Source organism: Cupressus sempervirens, chromosome 10 (genome assembly GCF_028749045.1).
Source record: "Cupressus sempervirens isolate cs-2001-9-10 chromosome 10, ASM2874904v1, whole genome shotgun sequence".
Classification (NCBI taxonomy): Eukaryota; Viridiplantae; Streptophyta; class Pinopsida; order Cupressales; family Cupressaceae; genus Cupressus; species Cupressus sempervirens.
Window position 1 is genome coordinate 959,307,424 of NC_143127.1, and position 21,028 is coordinate 959,328,451.

Genomic DNA, 21,028 nt, shown 5'->3' on the forward strand with positions numbered 1-21,028 from the left:
CAGTTAGATGATTTATTTTATCTTAGAATGAATAAAGTTATCAATGAAAAAGGGCATGCACGGTGGGCTACAACTACTGAAGAAATGGAAAAGGTTCAACTATTCTTTGATTCTCTAAAACAAGAATTTATTAATATTCAGAATAAGGTAGAGTTTGCTATCAAGAAGCAATAGGATATTTTGTAGTTTGATTGGCACAATGACACACTATTTGACAAGTGGATGGCAGAAATAGCTCCTGATGAACAGTTTGAGGAAGTTGAAACTGACAGTGATGAGGTGTAGGGTGATGAGATCCAAATCATTGACATTGTCACTACAAGAGGCCAAGAAGAAGAAGAAGACAAGAATGATCAGTCAATTTCAGTTGCAAGCCTAGACCCATAAGATGCTGACACAACCAAAGAAGAGGGAAAGGAAAACGTTACTCCCATAGTATACAGTGAAGATAGTGAAAACTCATAGGTGGATATTGACCTGCAATCATTAGAACAAACTTCATCATTGGATAGCTTGGTAGTTGCATACATGGAGGAATCAAAAAATCAACAACATCAAAGGATGTAACAGAAGGGGACCCACCAAAAGGAATGTTTGATCTAGAAATCTTTCTATTACTCACTTTTTGTCATTTTGTAATAGGTGTATGTAAATATCTCTTGTAAAAGACACTTGCCAATTCTCTTAGCCTAAAGCTTGTTGCATCTCACATTATATAAGTGAGATTCTAGGGCTAGAGAAGGGTCTGATTTCTGATGCATTTTAGCATTACACTTAGGATGTTTTTAGTCTAGTCTTTGAGTAGAAATTTATGATGTATTTTCTCTACATGTTTTCTAAGAAGATGTCAGTATGGATTGATCTTTGTGCCATTTCTTGAGATCATTTTGAGTTCACAACAATTGTATACAATTTTCAAAAAAAATAATACAAGTTATGAGCTATCCCCATATTAGTTTTTGTTGAATCTTGTCTCCTTAGTTGTTACCTAGTTATTTTGAGATTGTGTGAGTAAAGCTTGCTTAGTTGAATGCAATTCATTTAGGTTGTATGTCAATTCATTACTATTGTTAATTTGATTAATTAAGTAAATGCTTTTGATGAATTTGATGGAGTTGTCATGGTAATAGAAAGGATGTTTGTAAGAATAAAATTTAGTAAGAATTGCTGATAATTTTTGTTGTAAAGCAACAAATTAGATCCATAGATTGAATTGGACTCTGAATCCCAATGGAATAGGCACTGATCAAATTTTACTCAGTATGTAGAATAGATACATTGTGAAGGAGCATCAATTATAAAATCATAATCATCTTTAAATTACATTTCTTCAAGATCTTAGATGATGGCCAACACTTTTTTGCATGGAATGTTTTAGCCTTAGTTAGCCATTATTGCTATGAACACTTGTAAATCTATAGAAGGAATTTGGCCAAGTCCATTATATGGGATGTGTTTATTCAAAATGCTAGAACCATGCATGTATTTGAGGATTTGAGATTAAAATTAGAATGAAACTAAAACAATTCTCATACAATATCTTTCAACCTTAAATCATCCCTCGGTATACCCACCCTAGTTTTACAGAGCCTAAAGAATAGAAAACCACCCTTGGTTTTGTTGAAGTTGGGTCTGAATGGTTTGTACATGTAATTGCTAATAGGAAGTGCCTAATCCTTAGGTTATGTGAGTACTACCAATTTGGTATTGAACCTTTATTGGTCAGTAGTTTTAAAACACCAACAAAGACAACTAACTATTAGTCTTAGATTGGTTTTGACATTTGAGTGTCAACACACTTAACCAATTCTTAGTTTATACCAAGTATAATATAGAAGTTGAGTGAACTTCAAGTGTCAAGTGATCTTTAGGTGCCCAGTGAAGTTCAAGTACCCAATGATAAGTGATTTTAAGTCATTGTAGGTGCCGAGTAGAGTATAGATGCTAAGTGAAATGGAATTATTGTAGGAGTTGAGTCAGCTAGTTTTCATATATATGCCAAGCATCAGAAACTAGTAACTGTCGAGTAACACAAAATCAAAATATGAGTTTGTGCCTTTACAAACTCAGATGTAAACCATTTTTGAGCTGACATAGGATGAATCTCAAAGGATCCTAAAGATAAGATCAAATATTTTGCATTACCTATGTAATCAGTATGCAACCAATGAGAAAAATGGAGAAGGCATGCAACCAATAGGAAAATTGCAAGAATTGAGTAGAAAATGAAGATTTAATATTGATCATATATTCATACCTAATCTTAAATATTCAAAATATTTAAAAGGAGGATGAAACCCCATTATGCATGTGTGAGAGAGAAGTCTATGGGTGAATTATAGAAAAGTGTAGAGGGGTATAAAGACTTAGTGAAGAACAAAGCATCATTTCAGAATCTAGTTGATCAAGAATAGAGTATTAGAACTTCAAAGAGTGACATATTAGATCAAGCAAGGATTAGAGTAGATAGAGAAGAAGAAGGATCAAGAATCAACAACTAAAGATTACAAGTTATCAAGTCAAGACTTTCTAATACTCTTTAGCAATTGTATTAGGACTGGAAATCCTATGGACTTAGGTTGGCTTAGTAGCCATTTGTAAATCCTTTAATAGGGTGTCATTCCAAGTGAATGTACTAAATTCCTTTAACCAGGCCCACTTCTAATAGGGTGGTTAAATACTTTAACCAGGTCACTTTTAACAAGGTGTAAAGTCTTTAATAGGACATTCCTTTTATAGGGTAGACCATTGGAAGTGGTCAAACTTTGTAACCTTAAAAATTTACATCTTGTTGCAATGATACTTTGTGGGTGTCATCCCCACCTCAGTTTTACTTTCTCATTTTGGAGGGTTTTTGGGTTACCAAATTTTGTGTTATCTATTTTAATAAATGTCTTTACTTTTATGTTTATTAGATAAATTAGATGTATGTGAATTTTTTTAGTTAAAATATTGTTGAAATGGTTAAAGTTTGTTACTTCTGATTCACCCCCCACCCCTCCCTCTCAGAAGTAAATCTTCCCACTTTTAAATTCCAATAATTGGTATCAGAGCTAAGTTCTCACAAGGAGGAGCCTTTTAGCTTGGAGAAAAGATTTGGAAATGGAAGTCTACAAACTTGGGAAGATCATAAAGAATTAGGCAATTGATATACAACCTTTTTTACATGCCTTGGAGGAAGCTAGAGAGGAACTAAGAAAATTCTTAAAGAGAAGAAGAAAGATTTCCATAGCTGAGAATGATACACAATAAAAGGAAATTGACACCTCAAACCTATTTACAAATGGAAATTCTAAAGAGTTTGATGTAGCAATAGTAGACCTAGTGGAGAATAATAGAGCTCAAGTAGAAGAAATTAGAACACTCAAACTTGAACAAGAGTCACAAGCCATGATGCTCTATGAAGTGATTGAATAGAAGAAAAGAGCCATTGAAGACAAGTCTATGATAGAAGAAGAAAAGAGAAACCTTGCCAATAGATTGGAAGAAAAATCAATTGAGCTTGCAAGAATTTCAAATATGTATCTAGACACCCTAAGCTAGATGACGAATACACATCATGAACTGAATGTCAAGGACATTGAGATCTCTACACTAAAGATGCAAAATGAACAACTAAAAAATTATTTGAAAAGAGAAAAGGAGATTGCAAAGAGGTTAAATAAACCTAATGAGGCCATCAAGTACTTTGAAAAACTACTAAAATCACCAAGGGCTAGCAATGATACTTTGGGACTAGGATACATCAGCATTGAACAATGAGAGTCATCCAAGACTATAGAAGAAAGAAGTAACAAAGGTAAGAACAATGAACCTACTTGTCATTTCTATGGTAAAAAGGGACATACCTCTAATGTATGTAGGAGAAAGAATACCCATCAACATGAAAAACCTAAGAATGTGAGTCACTGTCATAAGTGCAAAAAGAAAGGACATCAAGCACATGACTATAGGGCTAGGACTATTAGAACACCAATATTTGAAGGTCACTACTATGATTATAAGAAGTATGGACATAGAGATTTTGAGTGTAGATCAAAGTCTATGTGGACATCAAATTAGGTTGCAAGGGAAAATAACCATGAACATCACTACAATTGGGACTACAACACTAGGTATAGCTATCATTACTATTAGGAATATAGACACATTCCTAAAAATTCCATAACAACACATTTCAGAGGGAACTAAAGCAAATGGTTGAGCCAAACAACATGTTTTAGTTGTTTGACAACTAGTCATATCAGAAAGAATTTCCCAACAAGGTCAAAGGCACCCAACTCAAAGAACAAGGGTAAAGAGAAGGTAGATGTTGAACACATCAAAGGAGAAATGAATAAGACATGGAAGAAGAAAGATTGGTGTAGCACATCAAATGAAGGGATCACTTCACCTAATAGGCCAAGTGGTCACACTTAATCAAACTAAGCAAAGAGGAGGCATAAGGGACTGATTTATGAAGGTTTATCATACATTAGTTCCTAAACAAGTAATTACTAAAAGGAAGAGATCAGCATGATTAAAGATGCAAAATTAAATTTTCAAGATTTCATAAGTGTTGCTAAGTTGCCCTTAGAAGCTAAGTAAAAATCTAGTGCAAGCCAAGTTGACTGTCAAAATAGTAGACATTGAATGAATAGTTGAAGCTGAGTAAAGAGAAATTTTAGTTGAAGTTGAGTGAAGAATACTTCTATGGAATTCAAGTGATGAAAAGGCAATGGAAGCTGAGTAATGTATAAATTCTTTAGAAGTCAAGTGGGCAGCTATAATTGCACTAAGTATTAAATGCAATGAAAATAGGGTATATTATCACATTTTCAATCTTTTTTCCTTCATTGTGAACAAAGAGCAGAGATGAGAAAGAGTGTAGAGCAATTTCACAGTAGAGAATCCAATGATTAAGAAGATTTCAATAGTATTTCAACATGATTTCATCAATCTTGAGGTATTTGCCTCTGTACCGAGCTATGCTATTTCATATTTTCTTTTTATGCAAACCCTAGATTGCAAAAATGGCTTCTAGGTCTAGGAAAATTTAGGAGAAGGAACCTTTCAAAGTCTATCTAGTTTTAAATGAGGTAAAGCAACCTAATTTTTGACCAATACTAGAGGTAGCATATAGAATTGACCCAATTAGAGCCTTATCTATCATACCCCCTAAGGTGGTTATGGTTCAAGATGTTGGAAGATGTTATAATTACAAGATTGGATCCATAGGAGACATGGAAATGAGGGAAGCCTATGAGAGATTGTTTGAGAATGGAGTAGTAATTTGCACCTAAATATAGAGCCTTCAGAATTTTGCAAAACCAAATTGAAGATGTTGTGCAAAAGTGCACATAGATGTGGAAATTAATTTATAGATTGACGACTATAAAGGAAGGGTAGGAAGATTCATTTGAATGGAGAAATGATGAAGAAGAAGAGGAGAATGAGAAAGACGAAAAGGCAGAGAAAGAAAAAGAAGAGGAAATAGTGGAGAAGACACAAGGTGAAGAGGCAATAGCTAAAGAGTAGTAGGTAGAAGAGAGTGTCCAAGACACCCAATTGCCACCACCGAGTGCTCTACATACAAAACCTATAGAAAAACTAATTGTGAAGGATGTTCCTAACACTTGAGGTTAGAAAATCAATCCATTCATTGTAGAGGATCTCAAAAAGATCCTTCACCAACAAATCTAGTTTTAGTGAGTGTGGATGAGTTGCAATGGCTGTAGCAGAAATTAGTAGGGAGAAAGTGAACACACAAGAACCACCTTTACAACCTCCCACATCTACAATAGATCAACCTAAAGAGCAAGTAGCATAGGATACAACTGCTAAGGTTGATTGTATAGTTACAACACCAACAACTATTGAGGAGCCAAAAAAGAAAAAAATAGGACAAAATGTTCCTATTGCACAAAGCCAAGGTGCACCTCCTCAAATCACCATTATTGATTAGGGCAGTAGAGATGAGGAGAAGGAAGGGGAGAGAACCCCTAAAGAAAGGAGCAGGAGGCAATATAGACATTGGTGAACTTGCCTACCTCGAGGACTCCTACTAAAAAGTCAAGTATCGATGTAGTACCATTGTAGATTTTATCACCAAGCTTTAGCTCCACCAAGGTTGCAAGGGTAATTCACTATGGAGACCCCAAAATTGATGAAGAAATAGTCATACCTAGCTATAACTCTAGGACAATTAATTTGGCATAGATAAATGAAGTGCAAGAGCCACTGGAGAGAAGGAAGAAATATGAGATAATTAGAAATGAGTATAGACAGAAGCAAGCACTTGTAGAAATCAAAGATATATTGCTTGATGCATTTAGCTTGCTAGTACCTAATGAAACCTAGCCCATCATGGAGCAATTGTCCAACATAATGGACTAGGTACAAAATGAAGACCTTGAAACTAATGTTAAGTTATTAGAATGTTCTAAAAAGAAGTTTCAAATGAAAGTGAATGAAAAGATATCTAGTGAAATAGCACTTTCATAAGTAGAATTGGATAAGAAGGTTGAGAAAGTGAAGACAATACTTGAGAATATCTTATCATTGTACTCAAAATTATGTGATTCATCATTCTTCACACAAGAAACTAGCCAAAGGATATTGATCTTGGAAAAAAATCTTAAGATTTCTAGCACACAACTACCCAAAGATCAAGCTCAAAGTGAGAAGCATTTTGCAACTATGCTTTAGACATAGAAGGAGTTAGCTGTATTGATAATAGAAGAGGCCAATATCAAGGTGAAATCAATACACATTCAATCTTCCATTACCCCACATCTAGAAGTACTCCATAAAGAAAAGGCCTACATACAAAAAGTTCTCATGAAAGATCCTAATCTTTCTACTTTAGAAGGCCTTGTACATCTTGTAGTAGAGACAACCATCCAACACAAATGATTGAAAATTGCTTTAAATAATTGGGATGCTTCTCTAAAGATGATTATGGAGATAAATAAAACATTTTTGGCTAAATATTCTATTCATTCTTAGGACCCTTTGAAATAAGTGTAAAAAAAGGGGGAGATAAGCATTGTGTAAATAAAAAGGGGGAGATATAATTTTTTGGGAGATATGTGCATAAGAATGAGGAGATAATACATTTTTTGTAGAAGAAAATAAAGAATATCCAAAAGAAGAGATATTCACATTTTGAGGGAGTAATAAGGGAATATAGCCAAAAGAATGCAAAACTACAAGAAGATGTGAAAGGGGAGTAGAAATAAAGGTAGAGTACAATCAAACTAGAAACAAGGTATAAAGAAATAGAGGTAGAAAAGGCAAATAGTATTAGTTACATTATCATGAGACAAATTTAGCATAAGAGTTTTGGTTACAGAAATGGTACATCAGCTCACGGGGAGTTATAGACTTTTTGAGGTATAAAAATTTTTGAACAAGTTTTTGAAAGTTTTGTACATGTGCCAAATAGAATGTGTAGTATACTCATATAGATGAGATGCATAATGTTTAGTTAAGTATTCTTTCCACTCAATTTCAAAGGGGGAGATAGTCTTAGATTGGTTTTGACATTTGACTATCAACACACTTGACCAATTCTTAGTTAATATCTAGTATAATACATAAGCTAAGTGAACTTCAGGTGCTAAGTGATCTTGAAGTGCTGAGTGAAGTTTAAGTGTTGAGTGATAAGTGATGCTGAGTCACTATATGTGCTAAGAAAATTATAGATATCAAGCAAAATAGAATTACTATAGGAGCTGAGTGATCCAGTTTTCCTATATGTGTCGAGCATCAACCACTACTAAGTGTCGAGTAACATAGAATCAGCATATGTGTTTGTGCCTTCACAAAATCAAATATAAACCATTTTTCGAGCTAACATAGGATGAATCTCAAAGGATCCTAAAGATAAGATCAAATCTTTTGCATTACATATGTAATCAACATACAGCCAATGAGAAAAATGGAGAAGGCATGCAACCAATAGTAAAAGTGCAAGAATTGAGTGGAAAATGAAGATTTAATATTGATCATAGATTTATACATAAACCTAAGCCTTCAAAATATTTAAAAGGAGGATGAAACCCCATTATGTGTTTACAATAGAGAAGTGTATGGGTGAATTATAGAAAAGTGTAGAGGGCTATAAAGACTTAGTGAAGAATAGAGCAACATTATAGAATCCATTTGATCAAGAATAGAGTATTAGAACTTCAAAGAGTGACATATCAGATCAAGCAAGGATTAGAGTAGATAGAGTAGAACAAGGATCTAGAATTAGCAATTGAGGATTGCAAGTTATTATGTCAAGACTTTCTAATACTCTCTAGCAATTATATTAGGGTTGGAAATTCTATGGACTTAGGTTGGCTTAGTAGCCATTTGTAAATCTTATAATAGGGTGGCATTCCAAGTGAATGTACTAAATTCATTTAACTAGGTCCACTTTAATAGGGTGGTTAAATCCTTTAACTAGGTCACTTTTAATAGGGTGTAAAGTCTTTAACAGGACAGGCATTTCATAGGGTAGACCAATGGAAGTGGTCAAACTTTGTAACCTTAAACAGTTACATATTGTTGTAGTGATACTTTGTGGGTGTCATTCCTACCCTATTTTTACTTTCTCATTTTGGAGGGTTTCTGGGTTACCAAATTTTGTGCTATCTATTTTCATGCATGTCTTTTCTTTTATGTTTATTATATGAATTAGATGCATGTGAATTTTTTTAGTTAAAAGATTGTTGAAATGGTTAAAGTTAGTTACTTCTGATTCACCTACCCCCCTCTCAGAAGTAAATCTTCCCACTTGTAAATTCCAACACTAACTTTCTTATTATAGATCTCACATTCAGTTCTCCATTCTTCTTAGCATTCATCATTTTCATCTCTAACATCTTTTTCACCCTTCAAGAATTCATCCTCTTAAGCCTTCTTGCTTTCTATTCCAACTTTAGACTCTTTCATTTGACCACCATATGAAGCAAAACCCTAGACTTCTTGTCTTTCTTAGGTCCTCCCACATCATAGAGCTACTTCTAGCATATTATCTCCTTATATAAAAAATTTTGGTCTTTTGACACTTAAACCACAATCATCCATTCTAGGGTTAGGTCAGACTCATTGAATCTACCCATCTTTCCATTTTATTCCCTTCTAGAAACTTCCACTATAGTCCTCTTTGAATTTTCCTCAAAATATTTTATCTTGAATTTGGTGCCACCATCTCATCATAGTTCTCTTCCACATGCTTCACAAAACTCAAGAAATCAACTTTGTTGATTCAGATTCATCAAATCCTTAATCTAACTCATTTTGTTCTCACTCAACAATAACAAGTTTTTTGTTTGGCAAACACTATCTTCTAATGCTCAGTCAACACTAGGTTTCTTGACATCTACTAAGTATTTACTGGAGCTTGACACATACTAAAATTTATTCACTTGGAACTAGCTAGATTTCACTTTGGTTGCCATGTACTAAACTTACTAGTTAGCTTCAACTAACTTTATGCTCAGCTTCCACTATTTTCTTGATTAGGCTTTCTTTACTTAGCCTCCTTGTAGTCTTTTCTCAAGTATCCTTTCATTATAGCCTTAAGTATATAAACAATACACTATATCATTAATGTCTAGCTTGGTCTTAGTGATCCTTTTAAACATCATATAACTCAACCTTTCTTGAGGTTCCCTTGTTATTCCTTCTTTTCAAATCCTCTTCATCGATCAATAAATTGATAGAATTCAAACCAAAGTAATAAATTGTCTCACTAACAAGTAGTAGGTTTGACATCAGTGAAAAAATAATGATTGTTGCATGATAGGTTTCATCAATCTTCTTCTCTTCAAAAATCTCCTTGCAATGAAATCTTCCCTGATCTTGACTCATCTCATGGTTTGGGTTTGTCATTTCCCATAAAAAGATGAATTGATGAAAATCAAACTTGGAGATCCACCATCTAAGATTTGCTATCAATGTTTAGTTCCTTAATCAATTTGAATCTAAATTTTGAAATTTTGAACTCTATTAGAGCTTTGAACTCTAAAATATTGAATTTGGACTCTAATTGATGAATTGAAACTTTGAACATGAACTAGAATGGTATTCCTTGAAATTATGTCCAATATTTAATTCTAAAACACTAATTTCAGTACTCAAACTAGATTTTCATAGTTGATCCCTTGAATGTAAACTTTGGACATGCACTTTTGAACCAATGAACTTGAAGTTCAAACTTGAATCTTGAACATGAATTGTTAACTTTGAGGTTAAAGGTTCAATTACAATAACCCCTTTCAGCATTATCCTTTTACAAAGAATTATTTGTAATACATTATTAACCAAAAGTCATTGCAAAAGGCTTAGTTTTAGAATTTTAAAAATTAGGCTCTAAAAGAATGTTGATAGTTGGTTATGACTTGGGATGTAGGTCATGAGGGGCATCAAGAATTCATAAAATCTCAAGTGTGATACTAGTTCCTTATCCATTAGGAAAAAAATCCATATTATAAGAAAGAATGAGGAGTTTCTTGTAGAGAGGAGGGAAGAATGAGGCAACACCAAAACACTTAAGATACCAATAAGCCAAATCCAACCAACTAAAATATAGGCCACCAAAATATCAAAAAAGGAAGATATTTACAAATATTTATAGGTTAGAGGTCTCACCATAAAATATAATTAAGAGAGACTTATATGAATCCATTTACCATCTATGAGAAGAAATAACCTCTCTAGAATAATGGGCACCATCAAGATGAGATAATTTGGTGCAACTTGTATGTAATAGACTCCTTACTATTGCAAACCAAACTCAATATATGCACAAGAATTATGAATCAAATGCCATGTCCAAATAGCCATAATTAATCACATGTTTCAACATTTTCTTGAACTTTTGGTATGAACTTCAGAGCATCATCCTCAATTGATGATTGAAAAAAATTAGGCTCAGATTTTGTTATTAAAAGGATAATATCCTTTACCTGGTCAACATTTTCAACATCTAAATCTTTGGAAGAATTTTTAGCATTAAAAATATATTTAGAAAAATGATATACTTTATCTACCAAATGATCAATATTGATTAGACTAACTTCATCATATTTTGATATAACCAAGCCTAAAATGTCTATATCCAGGCTGAATGCATCAATCTTATCAATATTAAATTTTTTACCTTTGGTATCCTCTTGCTTGATTTCTGATAAGGACCCTTCAATAATCTCCCACTCATTCAAATAATCAGTTCCCATGCAAGTTGATGCTGATCTAAGTTGAAACCATTCACTTTGGATTTCTCTCTCCCATCTAAATTGTTAGATTCTAAAAATACTATAGCCAGGCATGAATTAATTTAACTTTCATCATAAGAAAAATCATATGAGGGAATACAATCTATATTATATTGATTTAAATAACCATACTCATCGTTATCCTGAGTAGAAAAGAATGCTTCAAATTTTCATTGTCCTTACATCTGAGAATGTTCATCCTTAAATTGGCTAGAGAGAGAACAACTACCACCACTTTTTAATTTGGGAAAAAGAAGGAAATTAGAAAAGAATTTTTCACTTATGCCTTTGTTGTTTGTTGATGTTTTATCTCTATAAGGCTTCATCATTTCTCTTTTAGTGTATAAGAGTGGTCTCTTTGTGTGTTATCCTCACAAGGGATAGCCCTCAGACCACTTAGTGATCCTCAAGGCTATGGCTATTAAACAAAATCACCAACATACTCTATGTTTTCTTCAAATACCTCCTCTCCAAGAAGATTACCAAAAATTTAGGGCTGCCTCTTGGGGCATGATTTTATCCCATTCTTAGCACAAGATCCATCAAAAGGATCAGATAATGCATTATTTTCACAAGAAAATTATCCTTGAGTTGGGTCACCAAAAAATCTTACACATAAAGAATCATTTTCATTAGTATCTTCTACAAAACTAAAATATTTATATTCAAACTATTAATATATCTAAAAAAATTCTCATTATCTATATTCATTATAGTAGGGTGATCCTTTAGATTTTCAAAACTAGAGCTCTCAATGTCTGAAAGGAGCTAAAAATCAGATTTCTCATTTTCTTGCTCCATATTAACCCTGACATTGTCTCATTTAAGTGGAGCTTTAGAATCAAAGGACTCTATATTGGAGTAAGCTTTCACTTTACTTTCAGGATAATCATCATTAGACGAACATGAAACAACATTATCTTGACAATAGAAATATTCAAGAACAAGATTGTTACATGGTTTCAAACAAAAAGAATCATTAGTTTTAGGTATGAAATGAGAAAATTCATATTTGGGTTGCATATGAATCTAAAAAATTTCATTCTCTAGACTTGTTACAATAGGATGAACTTTTGAAGTTTCAAAACTAAAACTCTCAAATTTTGGAAGGAAAATAGAATCATGTAGAACATTTTCTTTCAAAACTTACTATATTTCTAAAACCTTGCTCATTTGGACTCACCTATGCTTTCCCTTCATTAGGCTCTAAGGCTTCTTGCCAAATTTCTTGCTTACTCATGACAAGTTAGTTGTATGAGAGGGAAGGTATTTGAATGACTAGAGATTTTTTATCATTCACCTCTTATTCTTTTTCAACTTGTTACACGCTTCTTTTGTGTTCTCCCAAGTTTTTTAGCTTGTGAAAACTCTAACACAAACTTCTCCATGGTACAAAAAAAGTGTGTGTTGCAAGCATGAATACTAATGATATTCCTATGGGGGATTATGTATATATGTTACTATGATGATATGTTACATTCATGACTGATTTTTTCATTGATTTCAACATGGTAGTCTTCTATGGTATCTGACAGAAGAATAGTAGAAAGATCAAGTTGGTATGGATGACTAGTTAAGTATTCTAACTATTCAAGGTTATGAGAGATACTTCTAAGTATCTAGATAGGAAATTAACATTGAAATAAGAAAGGATAAGTATAGATGAAGTTATGTAAGTTTTGGTGATGTCTTTTCTAAGATAGAGTTTATAGAGGCATGTTTTGGTAAACTTGTTATATCTCTTAGTAGAGTTGATATTCTGAGAATTGAGGTTGAGGACATGGAGGAGACATGTTGTGATTATGTGGCTAAGTTCTCTCATCATAATATTTCCTATACATAAATTTATTCAAGTTGCAAGGTGGAAGATTTATGGTATTGCTAAGTGTAACATGTTCTTAATGTGGTCCTATAATAATTAATTGAGAAGGTATAACAGTCAACTTAGGGAATTGTTTTGAGGACTTGGTGTAAAGGACGAACATATTCCTTTATCAAGAATGACATGAATTATATTTATGTGAAGAGATTGTGATTAGAGAGAGAGAGCAGAATTCCAAGTTGAGCAGAGTAGTGTAGAATTAAATGAAACTTCATTGTCGAGGTTTTGTTAAGCTAAGGTTTGATATTTGGATCCAAGGTTCTTGACCTAGTTTGCAAGGTTTGATAGTGATTGGTTTTATTGATAGAACAAAGGAAAGAAGAAGATAATAGTAAATTACATGTTTGAGTAGTGAGCTCTTCTTGTAGTTGAAATTGCATGTTTGGGTAGTGGGCTCATCTTGCATACATTGTATTACAAATTCTAACAGGGTTTAAATCCCCTAATAGGGACTCTATGTACCAAATTTTGTAATAGACTCCTAATATGGTCCATCCTCTAATAAGGAATATTTATATTAGTACATCATCTTGTGTGCATCATTCCCACTAGGGTTTTCCTTCTGATCAAGGGTTTCCCTATCAACATATCTGATGTAATTATCTATGTGCATTTAATCATGGTTGATATTTACTTTGGTTGAATGGTTAAGTTTGTTTAAAGAAGATAAATGTTTTAATTTTTGGATAATTGATTCACTCCCCACCTCACCACCTGTCTTAGTTATCTTAGTGGACTATTATTACTAACAATTGGTATTAGAACATTAGGTCCTTGAAGGTAAAGTTTAAAAACTTTGGGAGATCCATGGAAAACATGTTCAGGAAAGATAGTCCTTCTTGGTGAGTTATTATATTTGTGTAAAGAGTAGAATATTGAGATTTTAGATCCAAAATCCTTCTATTGTATACAAGGGAAAAATATCAAAAGTGAAGATAGATCCAAATTAGAAGAAGACATAAAGATAAAAGAAGGTATTGATCTACTTACAAAGAAAGAACCAAAAGGTATGAAAATTTTTGTTTGTTGAACATGTAAAGAATTTGGTCATTTTTCAAGTAAATTTACTAAGAGATTGAAAAAGGCTAAAAAAAATATACTTTCTAATAAAGTTGAAGAATTTATAGAATGCATAAAAAGATGCTTGAAAGACTATGTTAATGAATCTAGATTGATTAATGAAAAAAAAGTATCCAAAGAAATAGCTTTGGTGACTATTATGCAATTGCAAATGTGAGAACTGATGAGAAATTAAGGATATGAGAGAGAATAGTTGATTACAATTTAGATGATGATGTTATTACTAAGACAAGGAATGATGAGGTATTTCTTGAGACTACCAATGATTTGTAGAATGAAGGAGATCCAAGGCAGGAACAAAGCTCAAAACCTTCAATAAATCCAAGATTTGAGATAGAAACTCCTACTTCAAGAAAGAATATGATAAAGAATCACCCATCCAAGTAGATCATTGGAATTAAAGTAAATGAAGAACTATGCTTGATATCTCAAGTTGATCCTAAGAATGCAAATGAAGCATGTAAAGATAATTATTGCAAACAAGCTATGAAAGTGTTGGAAGATTGGGAAGATTGTTGGAAGAATAAATGTTACTGATATTCCTATGGGGAAGTACTACTATGATGATATGTTACATTCATAATTGAGTTTTTTATTGATCTCAATGTTGGAATTTTTTGTGGTATCTAATAGAAGAATAGGAGTAAGATCAAGTTGGTATAGATGGCTATTTGAGCATTATAACCATCCAAGGTTATGGGAGATACTTCTATGTATCTAGTGTATATGCAATTAATGTTGAAAGAAGAAAGAATAAGTATAGAAGAAATTATGTAAGTTTTGGTGATGCCTATTTTGAGATGGAATTTATAGAGGCATGTTGTAAAAAAATCATTATATCTCTTAGCAGAGTTGATATCTTGAGGATCAAGGTTGAGGACATGGAGAAGACATGTTGAAGATGACATGGCTAAGCTCACTCCTCATAATATTGTGTGTACAAAAAGTTATTCAAGTTGCAAGGAAGAAGATTAATGTTATTTCTAAGTGTAATGTGTTCTTAATGTGGTCCTATAATTATTATTTAAGAAGTTCTAACAATTGACTCAGGGAATTATTCTATGGACTTGGTATAAAGGATGGAAATTTTCCTTTATCATGAAATGTGGATGAGATCATTTTATGATCGATGATAAGAAGAAATGAGTGTGGAATGAAAAATTAAGAAGAGAAATGCTAAAGTGAAGGAACCTCATTGCCAAGGCTTTGATGAGTGATCCAAGATTTGCTATTTGGATATGAGATTCATGACTTGGTCTAAAAGATCTAATAGTGACTAGTCTAGTTGATAAGATAGAGGAAAGAATAGAGGAAAGGAGAAGATAAGAGTAAATTAAATGTTCGAGTAGTGAGATCTTCTTGTAATTGAAATTGCATGTTTAGGCAATGGACTCTTCTTGTATACATTATACCACAACTCCTAATAGGGATTCAAAGTCTCCTAATAGGTACTCATTATATTAAATATTGTAATAGACTCCTAATGGGGTCCATCCTCTAATAAGTAATATTTCACTTAGTACATCATCTTGTGGGCATCATTCCCATTGGGTTTTTCCCTCTGATCAAGGGTTTTCCTAGTCAACATATCTAGTGTAATTGCCTATGAGAATTTTACTATGGTTGTTGTTTACTTTGGTTAAATAATTAAGTTTTTTTAAAGAAGATAAATGTTTTAACTATTGGATAAATGATCCCTCGTGCAACTATCTTGGTGGAGTATTATTTCTAACAATTGGTATTAGAGCATCGGTCCTTCAAGATAAAGTTGAATGACTTTTGAAGATCCATGGTGAACTTGTTCAAAGAAGATAGTCCTACATATGATAGAATAAAATTTGATACTTGAGTGATGGAAATTCTTGGTGAGTTATCAAATTTGTATAAAGAGTATAGTATTTAGTTCACATATCTAGAATCCTTTTGTTAAATATACAAGGGAACAATAGCACAAGCAAAGATAGATCCAAAACAAAAAATGACATAAATATATAGAAAGGTATTGATCTACGTACAAGGAGAGAACTAGAAGCTATGAAATTTTTTGTTTGTTGGAAATGTAAAGAGTTTGGTCATTTTTCAAGTGAATGTCCTAAGAGATTGGGAAAAGCTACAAAGATTCTACTTTCTGATAAAGTTGAAGAATTTAGAGGAAATATGGAAAGATCCTTGAAAGATTGTGTTAATGAATCTAGATTAGTTAGTGAAAATGAAGTAATAGAAGAGAAAACTATGGTGACTATTATGGAAAGTGAAAATGTGAGAATTGATGAGAAATTTAGAATACAAGAGAGAATAGTTGATTACAATTTAGATTATAATGGTGTTACTAAGCCAAGGAATGATGAGGTATTTCTTGAGACTAACAATGATTTGCAGAATGAAGGAGAACCAAGGAAGGAACTAAGCTCAAAAACTTCAGTAGAGGTAAGAGTTGAGACAACTCCTACTTTAGGAAACAATGTGATAAAGAATCATCCATCTGAATAGATCATCAAAAGCAAAGACAAAGACGTGATGAAAAGAAATAGAGTAAATAAAGAACTATGCTTGATATCTCAAGTTGAGCCTTGGAATGCAGATGAAGAATGTAAAGATTATTAATAGAAAAAAATATGAAAGTGAAACTAGATCAAATAGTAAAGAATGAGATATGGGAATTAGTCCCTAGACAAGTAGACAATAATGTGATAGAAACTAAATGGGTATTTAGAAACAAAATAAATGAGCAAGGAGAAGTAAGTAAAAAAGCAAGATTGGTGTTGGTGTTTTGAAAAACTACTAAGCAACAAAATGCTCAATACCAAAATGATATCACTCACACAATCTAAGGATCAGCCAATTCCTATTAACAATTATGTGTGTACACCATTTGGACCCAACTTCAACAAAACCAAAGGTGGGTTTCTACTCTTAAGGCTCTGCAAAACCAAGGTGGGTATACCTAGGGATGATTCAAGACTAGGAAACACTGTATGAGAATTATTTTAGTTTCATTCTGATTCTCATCTCAAATCATCAAATACATGCATAATTCTTAACAATTTGATAAACACATCCCATATAACAAATCTGGCCAAAATTCTTCTATAGATCTGCACATGTTCTTAGCAATAGTGGCTAACTGAAGCTAAAACATTCCATGCAAACAAGTACAGGCCAACTTTGAAACTCTTTAGGAAATAAAAGTAAAATTGATTATAATTCTACATTTGAAAACCATTTATGACACATTTCTCTTCCAGCTAAATTAATTTGACCAGTGCCTAATCCATTGGGGATCAGAGTCTACTACAAATCCTTAGATCTAATTTGTTGCCTTACAACAAATATTATCAGCAATTCTTATCAGAATTCATCATTCAAAAATCCTTTTCACTACTACAGCAACCTTATCAAATTCATCAAAGCTTTTACTTAATCCATTGAACTAATAGTAGTGATGAAAATATATACAACCTAACTTGATTGCATTCAATTACACAAGCCTTTACTCATACAATATCAAGATAACCAAGTAATCAGAAGGAGACAAAATTTAAAAAGAACTGATATGGGGACAACTCATTATTTGTATTCATTTTCTTTGGAAATTATTTTACATTTATAGTAAACTTTGAATGACCTTAGGAAGAAACACAGAGATCATTCTATTATTCATGTATTCTCAGGAACTAATAGAGAAAATATATCATAAGCTTTCTCCAAACATTCGACCAAAAATAGATAAAGTATATCACTTAGAAAAAATAGAATTCAAACACTTTCTCTAGCCCTGGAATCTCACTTATATAGTGTGAAATACAACAAGCTTTAGGCTAAGAGAAATTGATAGGTGTCCTTAATAAAGGTTTTACATACACCCATCACAACAAGACAAAACCGTGAGTAACAAAAAGACTGATACATCAAACATTCCTTTGTGAGCTCACTTCTATTATTCCTTTTGGAAAAATAAATATTATGATCAAATTTATTTAGTGCTCTGGTTCCTCAGGATATGTGGCCATCAAATGTGACAGTGTTGAGTCATCTCCTACTACTTGAGGGTCATCTTTGTCTTTATCATTGGTGGCAGAGGTGGCTTCTACTTTTCTACCCTCTTCTTTATCATCATCCTCCACCTCATCACCTCCTTCTATCTATTTTGTAGACATAAGATCTTCCTTCCACTTATTATAGGTAGTGTCCTCCAACCAGTCAAAATTTAGAACTTCTCTTTGTATAGTTATTAAAGAATTTGCAGTTGCCTCTATATCAACAAAATCTTTTCTGATGGAGCTGTAGAATATTTGCACTTTTACCAACTCCTCATTTTTCATTGCCCATAACAAATGTCTAATTTCATTTATAACTTTATTTATCCTTTCACAAAAAATCTCATCCAACTCCCTTTTCCATTCATCCTTTTCCTTTACTTTATCAATAGTCTTTAATGCACAAGGGAATAAATCAAACTTTGCTGCAATATACTCGGAAAACCAAATAGTTAGTCTTTTTTGAAAAGAATTGTTCTTATCATCAAATCCTTGCAATTTATTCAATAAGTCAAATATTTTTTCTATTTGATGATAGGGTAGCTGGATGATAGATATACACATAGTAGTGATATCTTCATTTCTTTTTGTCCACTTCTGGACAAGGGGTTTGAATACAGCTTCATCTCTCTTCAATGCATCCTTGATGGATGCAATCTTTTCCAATAAAGCAAAACATGATGACCACTCAATTCTATCTACTAAATACATTATACCCTACCTTATTTTCTCCTTGAACTTATCATTTAGTTCTACATGCAAAGCATGCAACTTATTCTTTTCTTCTTCAAAATCTTCTATAGTGTAGAACTGTGGCCATTTAGGGGTATCTGGTACCTCAATAATTGGAGTGGACTTGAAAGGTTCAATAGGTGGCCTAGGAGGGTATACAATCCTGGGTCTGCTAGATTCTCCTACTTTTCTTTTCTCAAGGATCTTCTCCATTTTAGATACATTTATTTTCCAATGACTATCTGCATACCCTTTTCCTTATATGCTTTCAAAACTTCTTCAAACCTAGCATTGAGTTGCGCAAATCTATCTTTTTCCTAGCCAGATACAACACTACCAAATTTTAACATTTCTAAGGCCATTACTGTTATCTTCTTACTGCCAACCTCACTAGCCCTAAAAATTGTCAATGCACCAGTATGCTCTATAGTGAAAATTTCTTGCATTCTAGTCTTTTCTCTTTCTTTAATTGACAAAATAACAAGGGCTTGGTGGTCATCACTAAATTTGACTCATCTATGAGCCTATAATACCTCTTCTTCAATTTTAAATTGGACATCCTTTTGCTTTCTAACTGAATCAAAAACCATGGCATTGACTATATCCCATTCTGGAAAAATAAGGACTCATGACTATTTAATTACTTGCCTACGGTCCTTAAGGGTAAATTGAGCAAAATCTTTCAAAAATTTAGACTTTACCTCCTCCTTAATAGCAGAATCTAATTTATCAGGTTGTTAATCCTTTATTTTTTCACAAGTCTTCTCAAAATTTTCTATATTTAGCCTCCATAAAAATTGTGGAAATGCTCTAGACTTCACAAAATTTTCATCATTAATAAACCTCTCAGAGGCTTGGGCAACTATAGGGTCAATTTCCTTACCTTGGTAATCAGCAATAGTTAAATCCAAGGAAGGTGTAGGTGGTTCTTGAGGCTCTCCAATCTCCAAATCTGTGGAGGTAATGATCACATCTCCATCTCCACCAATTTATCTAAGTTGTTCTCTTAGAGATGTTTCATCATCAATTTTGATTGGAGATGGGCTTGGGGAATACTATTCCACTTGGGAAGTAGACGTTTGCTCTAAATTTTGTCTTTTTAGAGCACTAGTTGTAGGTGGGCTTCCTGGCCTTGGTCTCTACTGAGGGGGAGCCTATTGTACATTCTAGACCATTACATATCCTGCCCTTTTCTGCAAAGTGTACTGACTAGGAGACACCACATTTCTACTATTTATTCTCTTTTGCACCTCTGGAGCCTTGTTTGGATCAGCCTTGACATATGCATCCTTCTTTTCATTCATGGCTTGTATTATCATAGCAAAATTATTCATTAGTACCTACATCTTGGCTCCCCAATATTTTTTTTCTCTCAATGGATTAAAATGGAGGTCAAAAGCATTAATAAATTCTAAGGTTTTTCTATATACTATACATTTCTCCTTTCTCAATTCCTATTCTTGTAGAGTGAAAACATTTTTTATCACATCCTCTCGATAGTATACTTGTTGCACCATGCAGGAAGCTTTTATTCTCTCTCTTCAGAGATCATATAATCCTTCAGGGTCAATAAACTTGGCATGAGACTCTGCCATGTTAGATCTATCTTAGAACCAATTCAAATGCTTCTAGCCATTTCTTACAAAAATAAAATCATGTTCCACAGTAATAATTGGAAAAAATGTGCCCTTCTTAGGAAATTCCCTCTCATCTATAGTGCCTATTTTCCATAACAACTCAACTATTCCTATTTTCAAAGGCACATGAAAAGGTAGCACATGAGGCTTTCCCAGGAAGCCATATACTCTTATCACTATTGAAAAATTATAGGGAATGATATCCCCCCAATTATGACTAACCAGTAGCTATTTTGCATGGTCCTTGGGTCTAACCAATTCTAACAGTGCTTGTGGAATTCTAGGGTTGTCTCTACTCAAAAGAAATCTAAGCTTTGATGCAAAATATCTGTCAAACCTCACATAATTGACATTTGTGGCTTCTAAGGTCATATCCACACTCCACAATTGTACTGGATTCCTCTCTCCATC